This window comes from Cupressus sempervirens, chromosome 11, assembly GCF_028749045.1.
Source record: "Cupressus sempervirens isolate cs-2001-9-10 chromosome 11, ASM2874904v1, whole genome shotgun sequence".
Classification (NCBI taxonomy): domain Eukaryota; kingdom Viridiplantae; phylum Streptophyta; class Pinopsida; order Cupressales; family Cupressaceae; genus Cupressus; species Cupressus sempervirens.
This window is the reverse complement of record NC_143128.1, coordinates 821,063,336-821,078,689: the sequence shown is the minus strand read 5'-3', so window position 1 is coordinate 821,078,689 and position 15,354 is coordinate 821,063,336. Positions and strand designations below refer to the sequence as shown.

Here is a 15,354-nt window from a genome sequence, read left to right as displayed (position 1 = left end):
GCCCTGTATTTGACGAGACAAGAAACAATAAAGCAATAATGTAGGTCAAAACCAAAAAGTCTTTGTTTGAGCTGCTTGCACCTGGAAATCTCATCTCCGTGAGAGTCACTTCGACGATATGTGATTTCTTGCTTTATAAAAGAAAGCTTACGTTGCAATCCTCAACTCCCAACGCTTTTTTTTTAGCTTAGAAAAAGCAAATTAGCTGTACATGCACAGAAAAAGTAAAGTAAAGTGCATTGTACCATATCAGAGTACTTTCATTACTTTCAGAGCCTATAATTAGTAATAAAACAACTAAGTTGTTGCCAAATAATAAGGGTTTTAAAAAATATATGCAATTTACAGACACTTGAGGAAGAATGGATAGTTTACCTCCGTGAACTGAAAAACAGCACAGAAAGCTGCACGTCACAATTTTCAATGGATCGGTGCAAGTTAAGCGTCCAATGCCTCCAATATTGAGACTGATGCAATTTTTTAGAGTGAAACTCCCGGGCATGTTCTGCTGCTGCAAGACGTTTCAATCGTATTCCCTTCTTTATTTTCCATTAATTAAATCTCTGTTACAGCTTTGTTTAGGTACGCGGTTTTATTTATTTATTTTGATTTTCCTGCTTTTTTGGTGGAAGGCGCGCCGAAGATAATTGGCAGAAACTACATTCCATTTAATTTGCATGTGTGTACGCTAGTACACTGTAATTAGTCCCAATCAGAGTTGAGGTAAGTTTGCTTATTTGGACACCACATTGTAAGTGTGACATAAATTTGAAGCTTTCAAAAGCGATTTGGATTTCAAGTAGAATAGTCGAATGGATTTACTCTTATATTCAATTACTTTGGTGTTCTAAGTATGACATAAATCGGGCATTTAAAACGAGTGCGATTTCAAGTACAATGGATTTATTCTTGTATTGGATAATTTGGAATTTTTGAAATTAAGAATGGCACCTTGGTGGAAAATGGGTAAGGTAAAAAAAAACGTCCAGTCAAATTAGCACCAATAAATCGAGTATATTTGTTGCATGTATTTGTGTAATATATTATTAGTCCCTGCCTTATATTATAGGGAAGGAAACTTATGTTTTCATCTAGATTATGGCAGTTAATTTTTCTTCATAAAAAGTTGATTTCATAGTATAGATTTAAGTAGTTAAAGTAGTTGACATTATTTTTATTATTTATTTTTATTAAAAACAATTTTTTGATTGGTTATATCAATTTTTACTAGTGGTTTTTTTCTGTGGCAAGCAAAAATAATAAATTTTCACTTACTGCATTGGGTTGGCTTCTGTACGGTCAGCTGCAGAAATAAAAGTAGTTATCAAAAAATAATTATTAAAACTAGACAGATCAAAAAGAAAAGGACATAATATGTATCCATTTAATTAATATTCTTTAAAGGTTGCATTTAACATTCCACTTGGCAAAAATTAATATAATCACTTATTATGTTTCCCTCTACAGTGTTCGCAAAACCCATTGCAGCTTTCTAAATTGGTGTTTGAATCTTTTAGACTGGTATCTCTTTGTTTCATTTTATAGTTGGCGTGCTTGTACTCAGGTATTCCCACTCTTTTTTCATTAAGGTGCTCTCTATTGTTTTGGTTGCCTGGACAAGTAAGGGAAGTAGTACCCATTTCTCAGGTAGAGACAATAATTTTTTCCTCTATTTTATTATCTTCATTCACTAGTTTTTTCATATGCAGAATTTCACATCTTATGAATATTCACAAGATTTTATGTTGTAATGCAATTGCCTTTCTATGGGAAATATTGGTAGTGAAGTGCTAGAACGTTTAGGCTTTATTTGTTTATATTACATATTTTGTTATTTACTAAATTTAAGTTTTGTTAAGAGGATTAGTGACTTCTTTACCTGTGCATGTCTTTAAGGGGAGAATTGTTTAATTTCAGGCTCGAAAAATTGTGGCGATTTTGGGCGCGGAAGAAGTTTCTAGGTTTTAGGGCATTTGCGAAATCAAAAGAAGGGGAACTGTCTCTTGGTTGGGTATTGTATTGCGTTTTTCCTTTCTTCAACACTATTTTTGTTGTTCTTCAGTTTTGAGTCTTTGGTTTTTTCCTAGCTTGTCAAGAATGGGAATAGGTGTATTTATTTATTTTTCCCTTCATGGCTAAAGGGGGGTCGTTCCACATTTCCATATTACATGGAGACATTGCACTCAATAAATGCATCCTCTGCTATCTGCAATTAATGGTCACAGCATATTGGAATTTTGTTATTAGGAGGGTGAAGTGAAGTTTTTGGTTTAGCAGGGAGTATCACTTTCTTCATCTCATGGGACATGCTTATCTATTACTTTTGGTTCTATATTCATGTCGTTGTAGGTTTAGCTTATGTCTTTGTTGAAGGGTTTATTCTTTTGTCTGAAGAAATTTCAAATGGAATTTGATAGGAGAATTTTCTAGGTTGTCTTCAACGCTTTAAACTTCTAAAGTTGTAAGGAGTTCCTTTCCTACGAAGTTGGAACTCTCAATGTGAAAATAGGAATTCAAACAATTTTATGTTACTTCAGTTTTCAACTATATGGAATATGTTGTATTTCTCTATTGCTTGACCTAGCCTTTTGTTTATTGGCCTCCCTGTAGCATGCTGCAACATACAAGTTAAAGCTCTGTATTGTTTTACTTATCAGTCACTTATTCCGCACTATTATTATCTCAAAAGAATTGTTTTGATTGGCCTTCTTTGAGTAGTCTAGATCTTGATTACTCGTTATCAAGGTATTGCTCTATTCATCTCTTAAATGCATTTCCTCAATTAAGTAGCCTTTTTAGATTTATGAAGTTACGCTTCTTTTATTGCTGATGGATTATTTCATTTTTTCATTCATTTCATCAATTAAGTAGGCCAAACCATTTTATCAAATTATTCTCTTTTTTTCAAGTGGTGGATTATATTATAATGGTATGCTAATATGGTTTATCAAGTTACTCCTCTTTTTCTAGTGATGGATTATTATTGTTAAAATGACATTTTCCTCAATTAAGTAGTCTAATCTGATTTATCGAGTTAATCTTTTTTTTTGGTGATGAATTACTTGTTTTTTTTATGGTGGATTACGTGAGTGTGAATAATGCAGAGTTTCTTACTCTGCTCTGCTTGATAAAAGTCTGCTGATGGATTATGTGTGTAAATGTACTTAGTTCCTCTTAACTTTTTTTAAACCACGTTACTACTCTTATTCTCTTAATTGATTAGTTGTTTTTTTGCTGCTAGATTGCTTGTATTTGAACATACACAGTTCCTTACTCTTCCTTAACTTTTTTAACAAGTTAAGGTTTTCTTCCTCTACTTGATAACTTTTTATCAAGTTACTTCTCTCTTTTCATGGAGTATTTTTTATTTTGCTGATGGATTATGTATGTGAACATAAATAGTTCCTTATAACTTTTTCTATCAAGATACTTCATATTTTGGTAATAGATAATTCTTGAGAATCACTATACAGGTCTTGCTGCTAAGATGATTCCTATTCCAGTTAACTGGGTCTAACTACTAGCGTCCTTTTCTCTAAAATTGTTTGGATAAGTAGCTTTTTTTGTTATGACATTGTTAAGCAGTGAAATTATGACTGGCCTAGGTAGCCACTTTACTCATATCCTCAAATGACCAAGTTCAAGAGTTAAATAGTGACAAATTACTTAAATGTTGATTAGCTAAAGTATAATGGGTTTTTTTAGAAAAGTGAAAGTATACACCATAGATGGAACACTCGCTAAGTAATTACCAAGTTTTACTGGCCAGTGAGTAAAACCTAGAAAAACTCACAGAAAAAACTTGCAATTTTTATGAAAAAGTTGGCTCATTTGCATCTTTCTTTTGTATCAAAAAGAAAAAAATTGCCATTTTTCCTCAATTGTTTTCCGACAACAATGATTTAGATTGTGAGTAGACAAGGAAAGTGGGCTTAAATGTCTTCCAAGCCCTTGCAAGTTGAATGCTATCAATTAGAAGTGGAATGTTGACTCCATTAGTGCAATAGGAAAACTTGGCTATTGTTGTACATAACCACATGAAGAAAAAAAAATGGTATAGTCAAAGTTCATTTTTATGCAGAAAAAATCTGGGGGGAAACTGTGCTAATAGAAGTGAGGTAAAATTAACCTTTGAGTTTGACTAGGCTCCATAAAACAACAGTTGCACTCAATGTAGGCTTCTAGAACTAGACCCTCTAGTTGTACCTCTCACTTAGTTTTTATTAGAGCTGGGAAGAGCAAGATGTAATTGTAATTTTGTAATGATGTAGTTACTTTTTATTTTGCAGTACTGTTTACTGTTTTGCTTCAGGCCACCAGCATTTCTCATGAGATTGTGATTTCGTATCCACTTTCTTTTTAAGAATATCTAAACTCAGCTTGTTCTCTATAATTGATTCATTGGTATACACCAGTTTTTTGTCAAGTTTTTCCCCTTGTTTTTCAAGCCTTATCAAGTTTTTGCTAAGTCTAAGTTTTCCAACTATGGTATACACTAGTTCTACGAATAATGTTGTAGGCTCTAGTATGATTTTTTAATATCAAGGAGTGCCAGTTTGTTTGATTTTCTATAAATAGAAGGATTTCATCAGCATAAATAATTCCAATTTGTTTGAAACGGTCTAGTCATTTAATCTGTTTGCTCAATCAATCTTGTTTGGGCTTGGTTAAATTGAATGAGATTTGAATTTCAATGGTTAGAGTTGGTAATGTACAGTAGCAAGATGTATAAAAATGCATTCAAGATTATTTGCATCCTAGAAGATTACATCAAATTACTTAAATTGGCAAGTCTCATTTGTGTGTTTTATGTTGTGCTCTCTCATTTTCACTATTTGGATATTTTTTAATTAGATTACAAAATTGAATAAAAAAGGCAGAGTTGGGCACTTGAATGATACAAGTGCTGGTAATTTGAAAGCTGATTTTTTTGTGCAACTTATCAGAGATTTTGTCTCCTCATTTGTTCACATGGAAGTTGGATTGAAAAAATCTTTAGCCACTCTCAGAGTTGGCCACTTGAATGATACAAGTACTGGCTATTCGAATGCTGAATTTTTTGTGCCTCTCATTAGAGATGTTATCCTCCCATTTGTGTCCAGTATATAACAATGCTTTAATATTTCTTGAACGGGGTACTTTCTGCTTTATTGTTCTTTCCACATGTGCTTGGAAATTAATTTGCAACCAACATCCTATCAGGAGGTTTTCCTTTTAAAGTGGACAACTTGTTTGGCCCCAATTTTAAGCATGTTTATATATGCTGATGTATTCTCTATTGCCTATTTGATCTTAGAGAAATTTTAATTCCTATACATTATGGTCACTTGTGTGTATCTATAAATATGTGTCCACTATCTATATAACTGCGAAGCTTGGAAAGAGGAAGATACAGATATAACACAAACTTGCTAATACTGGCACTTGTAAGCATTCAGACTTCTTTGCTTAGTTTTGATGATTAAAATTTACTAACTGTTGTTAGAATGAATTTGTCTTGCATGTACTCTAACTTAATCTAGCTAGATACTGCCCTTTCAAAATAATTGAAATAATCTATTAATGAATTTGAACGTTGTGACCTTTGAACATTGTGAATCGTGGCAGACAGGGGCCCAACATAAGTTCATTCATGATGTGGGTGATTTTCTAAAAGACTTAGATAAGTTATTAAATATGAAAGGCAAAGCATGTCGTTTCATCTGGAGTCTGCTATGACCCATTTTTATGATTTGATTTGTTTTTATCATGTACAAGTGAAATTACTTATGCAGTATAATTGATTTAGAGGACACACTCTCGAGTGCCAATTTAACTATGGATTTTAATTGCAAAACAATCATTTTTTTTAACCTGGCATAAATTATCACGAATTTATGATAAATCATAGAATTTTAGATGGTGGTCCAGATTGATCTCTTCATTGTTCTCACGACATACCATTTTAAAGTTATATTTGAGCCCAACTTTTGAGAAGATGTTAGATAGTGAGGATAAATCCTATTGTCAAGTAGAGAAGTACACAAAAGAGTGTCTACTGTAGATCATGACCATATCCTTGTCCTGCCCTTATTGGAGAATTAATTTGCCATAATGATATTATTATTTGTCATTTTCCCTCTTATTTTAGCATAATGGTATTATTAACTTTCTTCTACCTTGTGTTTTTTGCAGTCATCGAATTTAATTCTAAGCAGGTTCAGTACAACATCGTCAAGTTCAAGGTCTACGATCTAACCAGCTAAATATGCAGTAAACATTTTCAATAGAATTTAAAAATGCATATTTGTTTCCTTCCAATCCATTTGCATAATTATTGTGCTTCACAATTTTGCGCATTTTTAAATACATTAAGATTAAAAATAAATTGTCAGTTAAAAATCAGAAAACAAATTTAAAGTATATCTCAGCATGTCAAATTTCTGATGTAAATATAGCTTACGAACTTTTCCATGTTGTTCATTGAAACCAAAATAATAAACAACTTCATCATTCTCACTTTACAACCTCTTGCAAGAAGAACAAAAGTCCCCAGATTTATACCAACAGACCACCCATAGACACTAATGGCCACTAGCTTCCAGTCCAAATTCGTGATGTTTCCACTAATAAATCAAACCAAAAAAAATAAATAGAGGGGCCTCAAACTATGAACATCAGAATAGATAGAGTAACTTTGTCACTATATTATATTGTTGCTCAAGCCATCAAGAATAGTGAGCTTTTGCAACTGTTGTTCATGCCATGAACAATATTAAGCTTTTGCAATTACCTTTGTAGGCATCGCATCTATGCAAAATGTGGCAATGAAACCAAGCCATGTGAATTATTTACAAAGAGCCAATTGTAGAGGCTTGAACAAATCATGTTTCTTTTTGCTAATTTTACGAAGAAAAAACAATGAGACTACCAAGGAAAATAGAATACAACCAATAGAAAAAAAGAACTTCATAATAAAAAGTGTAGTTTAATTGAAAATTTTTAAGTGTTCATAGGATAAACTAATGTTTTCATAATTCTGGAAGAGGTCTATTAATATGAAAAAGCCATGTGAAAACATTAGGATCATGCCTTTACAACAGGGACCAATAAGTCGACGACAATAGGGTAATTAGCTTAAAAAAAATTTGACACGTTGATTAATATGGTTATTGACTTGTTATTAATTTGAAATATGGGAAAGGCTAAGACAATTGCAACCATTACTTTTTACTGCTGCCAATGTGCTCCTTGCTAACGCATTGTCATAGGCATATGTATGAAAGCAACTAAATTATATCTCAATAACAGTTGTAGGACCAGATTAGATTTCATTGTCATAAAGCTATCCTAAAGAGCATTAGGATTTTGTTTCTCTAGCATCTTGTCTGCCTTGTATGTGCATCCAGATTTCTTGAGGTGAAATGCTACTATAACATTGAATGCTCTATGCGCTTGAAGCATTTTGTCAAAAAGTTTGCATCCATTTATGTTCTTCATATTTGGCATATACAACTTTTGTTTATGTATCTAGAAAAAGTTTCAACATTAAATTTTTAAAGCTCTACCGTTTAAGTTGTCTTTCTTTATATATTTTTTAGCTATAGATTGTTATGTTTAGAATGTATTGTTGATGCCTTAGTTAGATTATTGTTTTTACATTCATGATATTCAACTTCTTGTTGTCATTTGGTCATGTTTGGCTTCTTATGACGTGGGTTTAATAATTTTTTGCTTTGATTTTCATTAATTTTACTGCAGGTCTGGTCCACTATAAGATGTGAGAATTATTTTGTATCAAGAGTAGAGCCTTCAAGTCATTGTTTTTTTCTTAAATGTAGGATTTAATGTTAGATATTTTTTGTTTGTTTTAAAGTGTCAAATTTTGGAATAGGCATATTGTACAGATAGCCAGGGGGTTGTCTTTGCACTACAACTTAGTGTTATTAGGAAGTTATTCCGAAAGATTGGTTGCGCAAATGCTCAAATGCGACAAGGGTTACAGTTTTGTTTGGGCCTAATTGATGGTGTTTTTACACAAAATTTATGTGGTTTCAAGGGGTCCACATACTATTTCTACATAGATTTTCTTTCAAGCCTGGATAAACATGGGTGATTGGGTGAGAGGAATGAATTTTTTTTTTTTAACATGGAATGCACGACTGTCCTTCTGATATTATTATATTTTATTTGAGTGCAATTATCAATTAAGGTATTGTCACTTGTTTCATCTTCCAATGAGTTGGTGGTGGTCATATTGATTTGCAAATGAATGTTGTGTTAAACAATCTTGACTATGCTTTTGTTGTCTCAATAACAAGTATTTTCAATTCATGATCAAAATTGCCTCATCCCCATCAATGTCGTTGTATGGGCAATGCCTAATTTTTTCCAATAGTGTAAGATTACAAAGGCAATGCCTTTTTTTTCAATGGTGTGAGGAGGGTTTTTAGTTTCTTTGGATGTAGTGTTTTTATGCATGTTGCTCAACGAGAATGGACAATTTTCACTTCGCCACTCAGCAATGTGGTAGGGCCGACACCCATCAATGCATAATTTGAACAAAATATAAGCTTAGAAGCAAACTTTTTGTAGGTTTTCTATAAGGGTGTTTGCATACAATATTGGTGAGCTTGCTGAACTAGTGTGAAATTCTTATGTACAATTAGATTAGAATGGTGATAATTAGTCGTACATATTAGTTAGCACTAAAGCTATCAAAATTTGGTAACAAATGATAAATTTGGACATGCAATTAAAAGGGGGTTCAATTTATTCTTTACAAATTTACCAACAACTTGTAAATTCTTTGTTTGTGTTCTCTTAAATAAATGATTTGTCTCTTCAAAATCCAAGTTAAATCTTGTGCAAATATTTTTTCTTAACCAAAGGATTCCTTATAGAATTTTGACCCAATTTGTGAATGACTTATACCAAAGTTTTAATATCCGATTCTATTGCTTCATGCTTTGATTTTTCCCTTTTTCTAGTGATTTTATTTGACTTAAAATGTGAATTTTTTTGCATATACTAGTAAATTAGATAGGTAGATAGGTAGATTTACCAATTATTTTCTTTTGAAATTTAGTATAGCTTATGCTAGTATTTTTTCACTTACACTTGCTAAATTATTTAGGTTGTCATAATGATATTATTAACCATTCATTGTCTTGTGATTGTTGCAAATTTTGAATTTAACTTTTACTCGGTTCAATACGACACCATAAAGTTCTAGGAGTGGCATCTACATAGGTAAAATATAGCGGTCATCTTCAATAGAATTTAAGAATACAACCTTTTACCTTCATTTCTACTTTTGGCAGTATTTGCAAACACATTAAAATATAAAATCATAATTTTTACTACCATCAACAAATCTATCTTTTCTCTTTTGAAAGCTAAAAAAATATTGATTACTTTCTCTTTTCCATTTATCACCACCCAAATATACAAACATATGAAATTATATGTATTGACACTATCTAATTCCCTCTATCTTGTAGGTACTTTGCACGGATTGAATCCAAAGACTCGCTATTTTCTACCATTGTAGGTCAAGTACATAGACTTCCACTCACTCTTTTTAAAGAAAATGCTATACTCCAAAATTTGTAATTGAATTTGAAATTAAGAAAGCTGCATAGTTAGAATAGTTTGAGCATGAATATAAACATTTGCATGCATGCTTACTTATTTAAAGTCAAAGATATATTAAAGGGAAATAGACAAATACACAGACTAATGGATCCAACAAATTAGGCTTGATTAATGCATGGCCATGACAAAAGAAATGCATTCATACAAAAATTCTATATTGCATCAATTTTTATTATGGAATTCAAGTATCGATATTGGCAACAACATGCCAACGACAAATTCATATAGTTGTATTTACTTCATGTTTTCCCACATTTCAATCATCTTTGGCATGTCTATATTTATGTTTATGATCAACAACGTATACAGAAAAATTATATGTATTCACATTATGTCTTTCTCTCTATCTTATAGGGGGTGGAACAGGTGTACTCAATCTAGGACCTTCTTCATCTTTGGTATTGAGGATCAATTACAATTTATCTTTAATCAAATTTACAAAAAAATAGACAATTGTCCTATATTCTTTCAAGTATAGTTTACACTTCCAAAGTGTCTATAAATAGAACCAACTACTAAAACATATCATCTCTACCCACACTAGTACTTTTTTGCTTCATCCATCAAATGGCCAACATATCTTCAACATTTCCTAATGCATTAGACCAAGTATCAAAAAATCCAATTATAGTGGAGACGTACAAATCAAATAACAAAATACAAAATAAATCTATTGATGATGCTCTAGAAAGTGCGCACTATTTCCAAATCAAATCATTTAACTTCAAGGTTGGTGATTGTCTATTTGATGCAATTCAAGTCTTGCTCCATTGTCGTTATACATCTAATGAACTTCACAATGGACTTGTCGACTATTTTGTACATTCCCTCCACCATGGCTCTGATGAAGCATTGCACTCTTTTGAGCATGAATTGAACCTTTCATTGATTTATGATTTGCATAGAGTCTGTGACAAGTCCACATACTTGCGAAGAATGCAACTTTCAGCAATTGAAGTCAACACACTCGGTGAATCCGACCTTTGGGGTGACATATTTTTCATTCATTGGCTATCTCTTTGGCTGAACATACACAGATGCATTTAGTCATTCACAAAAAAGAAACCATACTTGTATTTCTAAAAGGATGCACCTCATCCTACAATATCAATTCTTTTCCATGATACTAATCCATTGGCTGGGCACTATGAACCTATCTTCTCAAGAACAAACACATATAATAGAATAAAAGACATTCAACCACAGTTGTCAAATTTACCTTGCAATATACCAAAAATTTCATAGATAACTATAGAAGAATTGGACAAACATGGTCTAGAACAATTGACTGCATTTACTTGTTCATGTGGTGAAAGCATGTTTGCAACTATTGCCTTCTTAGTTGATAATAGATTTGATGCAATTGTCTTGCGCTTGTTCATGGCCCAATCATTGGCCAATGCATTTAAATTCAAAGATAAATATGCAGTCCATTGCTTCCACATGTTCAAGCAACCTACAATGATAGATAATGAAGTTCTCTTGCATGTACAACAACTAATTAGCAAAATTGGAGTGTAGTATGTTGAAAGCAACCTAGAAGGCTCTTAGTTTTGCTTGATGTGGTTTTCATACATCTTTCATATAGCTATAAATGTATGGCAACTAGATCCTTTATATATATTTAACATCTACTGTAATTGCATTCAACCACGAACAAGCATAAACTTAATTTGTTTTAGAAACAATACAGGTCATTGTCATTACAAGCCACTTCAAACAAAGAAAGAAACATTAAAATAAATTGAAAAAAATGAACACAAATCTCAAAAAAATAAATCAATTGCATCTACAATAAACAAAATAGCACCTTCTAGTGACAAAAGCGTCGACCATAAAAATACTGCAAGTATGCCTTTAAAAAAATCCAATCCTCATTGTTCACTATGACAGGTAAAAGCAACAATACATAATAAAGGAAAATGTGCAACAAACATAGCCATTGACCATTCAATTGATGTTAATAGTATTATCAACTAGCAAAGCCAATCTTCAAACATAAAAAAAAAGCTATGTTTTTCATCAGCGACGAAAAACACACCGACAAACAAGCCCTCAATTTCCACCTCTGCTAAACAACACAAACCAAAAATTTGTCAGAAAATATCTTTGGGAAATCAATGATACTCCAACCAAGGCATGTACAATCTGTGAGATGTTATGCTTTAATAAAGACATTTGCAAAATCACTGATGCATTTGTTCATGCTTTTACTTCTCTCTCTATTCAACAAGTAACAAAAATATTGCCACAGGCCAATTGATTTGCAAACACTATGTAGATGATGTTGTAAATGGAAAAGTTCCTGTCTTTGCTACACCATGGAACATGTGATGCAATACACGAAACCATGTCATTCAAAGCTTAACTAGCCTAGAAGAGAGACTTGTCTCACTACGTATCTCTTTTGCACAAATTGAGCAATTGAGCTACAAAAAAGGGCAATATGGCTTGAATGGTACAATAATCAATGTCCCTGTTGATTTTGATAAAGTGTAACATGCACTGCCTAGAGCCATAGATGAGACAAATACTGTTGTAGTTAGACTAAAATATAAACTACATTATGAAAATGCATATGCACAAGAAAATGTGAGACCTACCCACGTCATGAATGCTTTATCAATCTTGTCCAAAATGCCATTGTATATAAAAGAAAATATCTTAATAAATAAAGATTGGCAAGTTCTGCTTACCAATAAACAAGCACAAAAGCAAATAGATAGTGATATAGATTCTGACATAGACACATGCGACATTTCTCTCAACAATGTGGAGGAACCTAAACTTGAATCACTCATACATTGGTTTAATGAATCACACTCAATCAATGACCTAGGTGCAACAATTATTGAAATTGCCCCATCTGAAGGTTGTAAACCACTTGGCATTTTCCAAGATACTTTTTGAGAATAAATGAATTTTCCAACATTATTTTTTGGGTCCCCATGACCAGAAGAAATCACAAAAAAATCTACCTACCAAAAAATTGTGAAGTGGGAGCTGATGCACAAAGACAATGACTTTTTGACACATATAACATATATTTTCTTTAAAGCTATAAAAATAATCATCTAACAAATATCATCATTGGCATGGGTTCGTATGAGAAAAGTTGAATTGAAAGGTGAAAAACTATATGCCAAGGATGTCTGAAAGTCTATGGACCTAGAAAAAATATTAAAGTCCCCGATAGGTTTCAAATCACTAAAAAGCATTTGAACATCTCCTGACTATTTAGAAAAATACTAGGAAAAATATATTTACAATGATTCGTCAACTAGGTCCTCCAACTTTCTTCGTAACATTAACAAGTGTTGAACACTTTTGGGAGCCATTATGCAACGCATTCCAACATATGTTAAATGTGCAACAAGCCAAGCCAAATGCAACTTTAGAGGATAAAGACCTTGACTTTGAAATTAGAAAAAACCCAGTCCTTTGCAGTAGATGTTTTAATCATAGGGTTAAAGCATTTAGAAAAATGATGTCGTCTTTGGAAAAGTCACAGATTTTTTCTTTGTTACAGAGTTTCAAAACCACGGAAATGAACATGTCCACTTCATGCTATGGATAATGGATGCACCAATATTTGGACATTGCCAAAACATTGAAATAGAAGAGTTCATTGACAAGTACATTTCCTATGACTCTCACTATTAAAAGAAACCCTTGTCAAAATGCAAATACACCACCATACAAAAATATGCAAAAAATACAAAACATTGAGTTGCAGATTTAACTTCCCATTCCCTCCCATGAGACAAACAAAAATATTGGAGCCCTTGTTGAATCCTAATCCTGCAATCAAAGATAGAGCAAAACTCCTTTTCAAACAATTAGAAAATAAACATTATACAAAGGATGTCACATTTGATGATTTTCTAAATGAATTCTAGCTTGAAGAAGTAGATTACATTCCCATATTGCAAACAACATTGGTTGAAAAATTGTCTTGCTAAAAAGACAACTAGCTGACATATGGATAAATTCATTTGCTAGGAAAGTACAGACACTATGGTATGCAAATACAGATACACAATTTATACTTGATGTCTATGTTATTGCATCATATTATAGTTCATATATGACAAAACAAGATAGAACATTGTCACAAACATTTAGCCAAATACAAAAACAATGCACTTATGCTTACAATGGAAAGATACAATTCATACGAAAACTGGGAAATGCATTGCTAAACTACCAACAAATGTCTAGCCATCAAGTAGTTCATATTGCCCTTTCTTTGCCATTATGCAAAAGCTCAAGAAGAACCATTTTCATCAATACCTCACCACCTGGAAGTAGAATCTTGATGTTAAAAAGTCCTAAGCTTTTAGCAAGAGAAAAAGATGATTCTAAGAATATTATGTATGCATCAGCAATAGGAAAATACATACAATGACCAAAAGTGCTTGACAAATTGTCACTAGTAGAATATACAGCTTGCTACTCCAACAATCCACTAAGGACTCATAAAAGTACAAGACTCCATATCATACGATATGTACTATACAATCCACATACTGACCATGAAAATTACTATAGAGAAAAACTTATGCTTTATGTCCCTTTCAGAGACAATGAGCATTCGTTATTGCAACAACATCAAACATGGAGTGCAACATTTGATGAACATAAAGCACAAATCACAAAAAATGAAAAAATGTTTACCCCACAAGTTAATAGTAAATGGGGTGACATTGAACAAGCTACAATAGAAGCTAGCAATGACATTCGTCCAACAATTGACCTTGACAATGACCATGCCCAAAAAAAAGAAGAGCATGAAACACAAAAATATGACATTATATCTGACATCAAACATACAAAAAATTCAAAAAAATTACATGAAAACAACTACTCATCATTTTCAGAAATAGCCCACCCATTCTTGCTTACCAACCAAGAATACTTCAGCTTGCAAAGACAACTAAATGAAGAGCAACAATTAATTGTAAAAGATATTCTAATGAAAAATAAACTTGCACTTGACAAACCACTCCATTTATTCTTGATAGGAGGGGCTGGTACAGTCAAAACTTTTACAGCAAGAGTGTTTTTTTAAGCAATAATTCAAATCTATGACAAACAACTAGACAGTGACCCGTACAAGCCTAAAAGCATAATAGTAGCTTCCATAGGGAAAGTTGCATTCAATGACGGTGACATTACTACACATTCTATTTTTCATTTTCCATGTAACTCTTCAAAGATGTTGCCATTGGACTCAAACACTCTTGACAATCTAAGTAAGAAATTTGATTAGCTACAACTATTGTTCATTAATGAAGTTTCACTAATTGGTTCAAGAATGCTATTTAATATTGATAGAAGGCTTCACCAAATAAAACACACACCAAAAAAACCATTTGGAAATGTTGATATCATATTTTGTGGTGACTTGTACCAGGCATAGCTTGTTTGCAACAATTGGATATTTGAGGAGCCAACAATAAACAGTGAAAAAATAGTGTACACATTTGGGCTAAAAAATGTGATTTGCTTCGAGTTACATACTATGGTTAGAAAAAAAAATGAACACTTCATTTTTGTTCTAAATCCGGCAAGAACTGGTCAACAAAATGATGCAGACCTCATGTATTTGAACATAACATGTTACAAAACAACTCCTAATGATCCAAAACTTGCATACTTGTTCCATAGAAGTTTATCTGTTGATGAACATAATAAAAGAATGTTGGATTTCTTGCC

The 15,354-nt window shown here is 32.4% G+C and overlaps 1 protein-coding gene and 2 long non-coding RNA genes across 4 annotated transcripts in view; 2 read left to right on the top strand and 1 right to left on the bottom strand.

The window, feature by feature from the left end:
- Nucleotides 1–548, bottom strand: part of LOC149532073 (uncharacterized) — a 246,419-nt gene extending 245,871 nt beyond the window's left edge. Inside the window, exons 1-2 of one of the 2 annotated variants that reach the window (XM_089809449.1) lie at nt 376–548; nt 82–205 (exon numbers count right to left, since the gene is read on the bottom strand). The gene's annotated coding sequence lies outside the window, so the exon portion shown is untranslated. The remainder of the gene's footprint in view (nt 1–81; nt 206–375) is intronic. The other variant, XM_089809451.1, reaches the window with a different exon arrangement.
- On the top strand, nt 398–2,012 carry LOC149532072 (uncharacterized). The gene is made up of 3 exons (XR_016358610.1): nt 398–529; nt 633–723; nt 1,918–2,012. It is a non-coding gene; the product is annotated as an uncharacterized LOC149532072 (long non-coding RNA).
- A 4,159-nt stretch (nt 2,013–6,171) lies between these two features.
- On the top strand, nt 6,172–8,086 carry LOC149532071 (uncharacterized). Its single transcript, XR_016359189.1, has 2 exons — nt 6,172–6,224; nt 7,741–8,086. It is a non-coding gene; the product is annotated as an uncharacterized LOC149532071 (long non-coding RNA).
- Nucleotides 8,087–15,354: the final 7,268 nt, after the last annotated feature.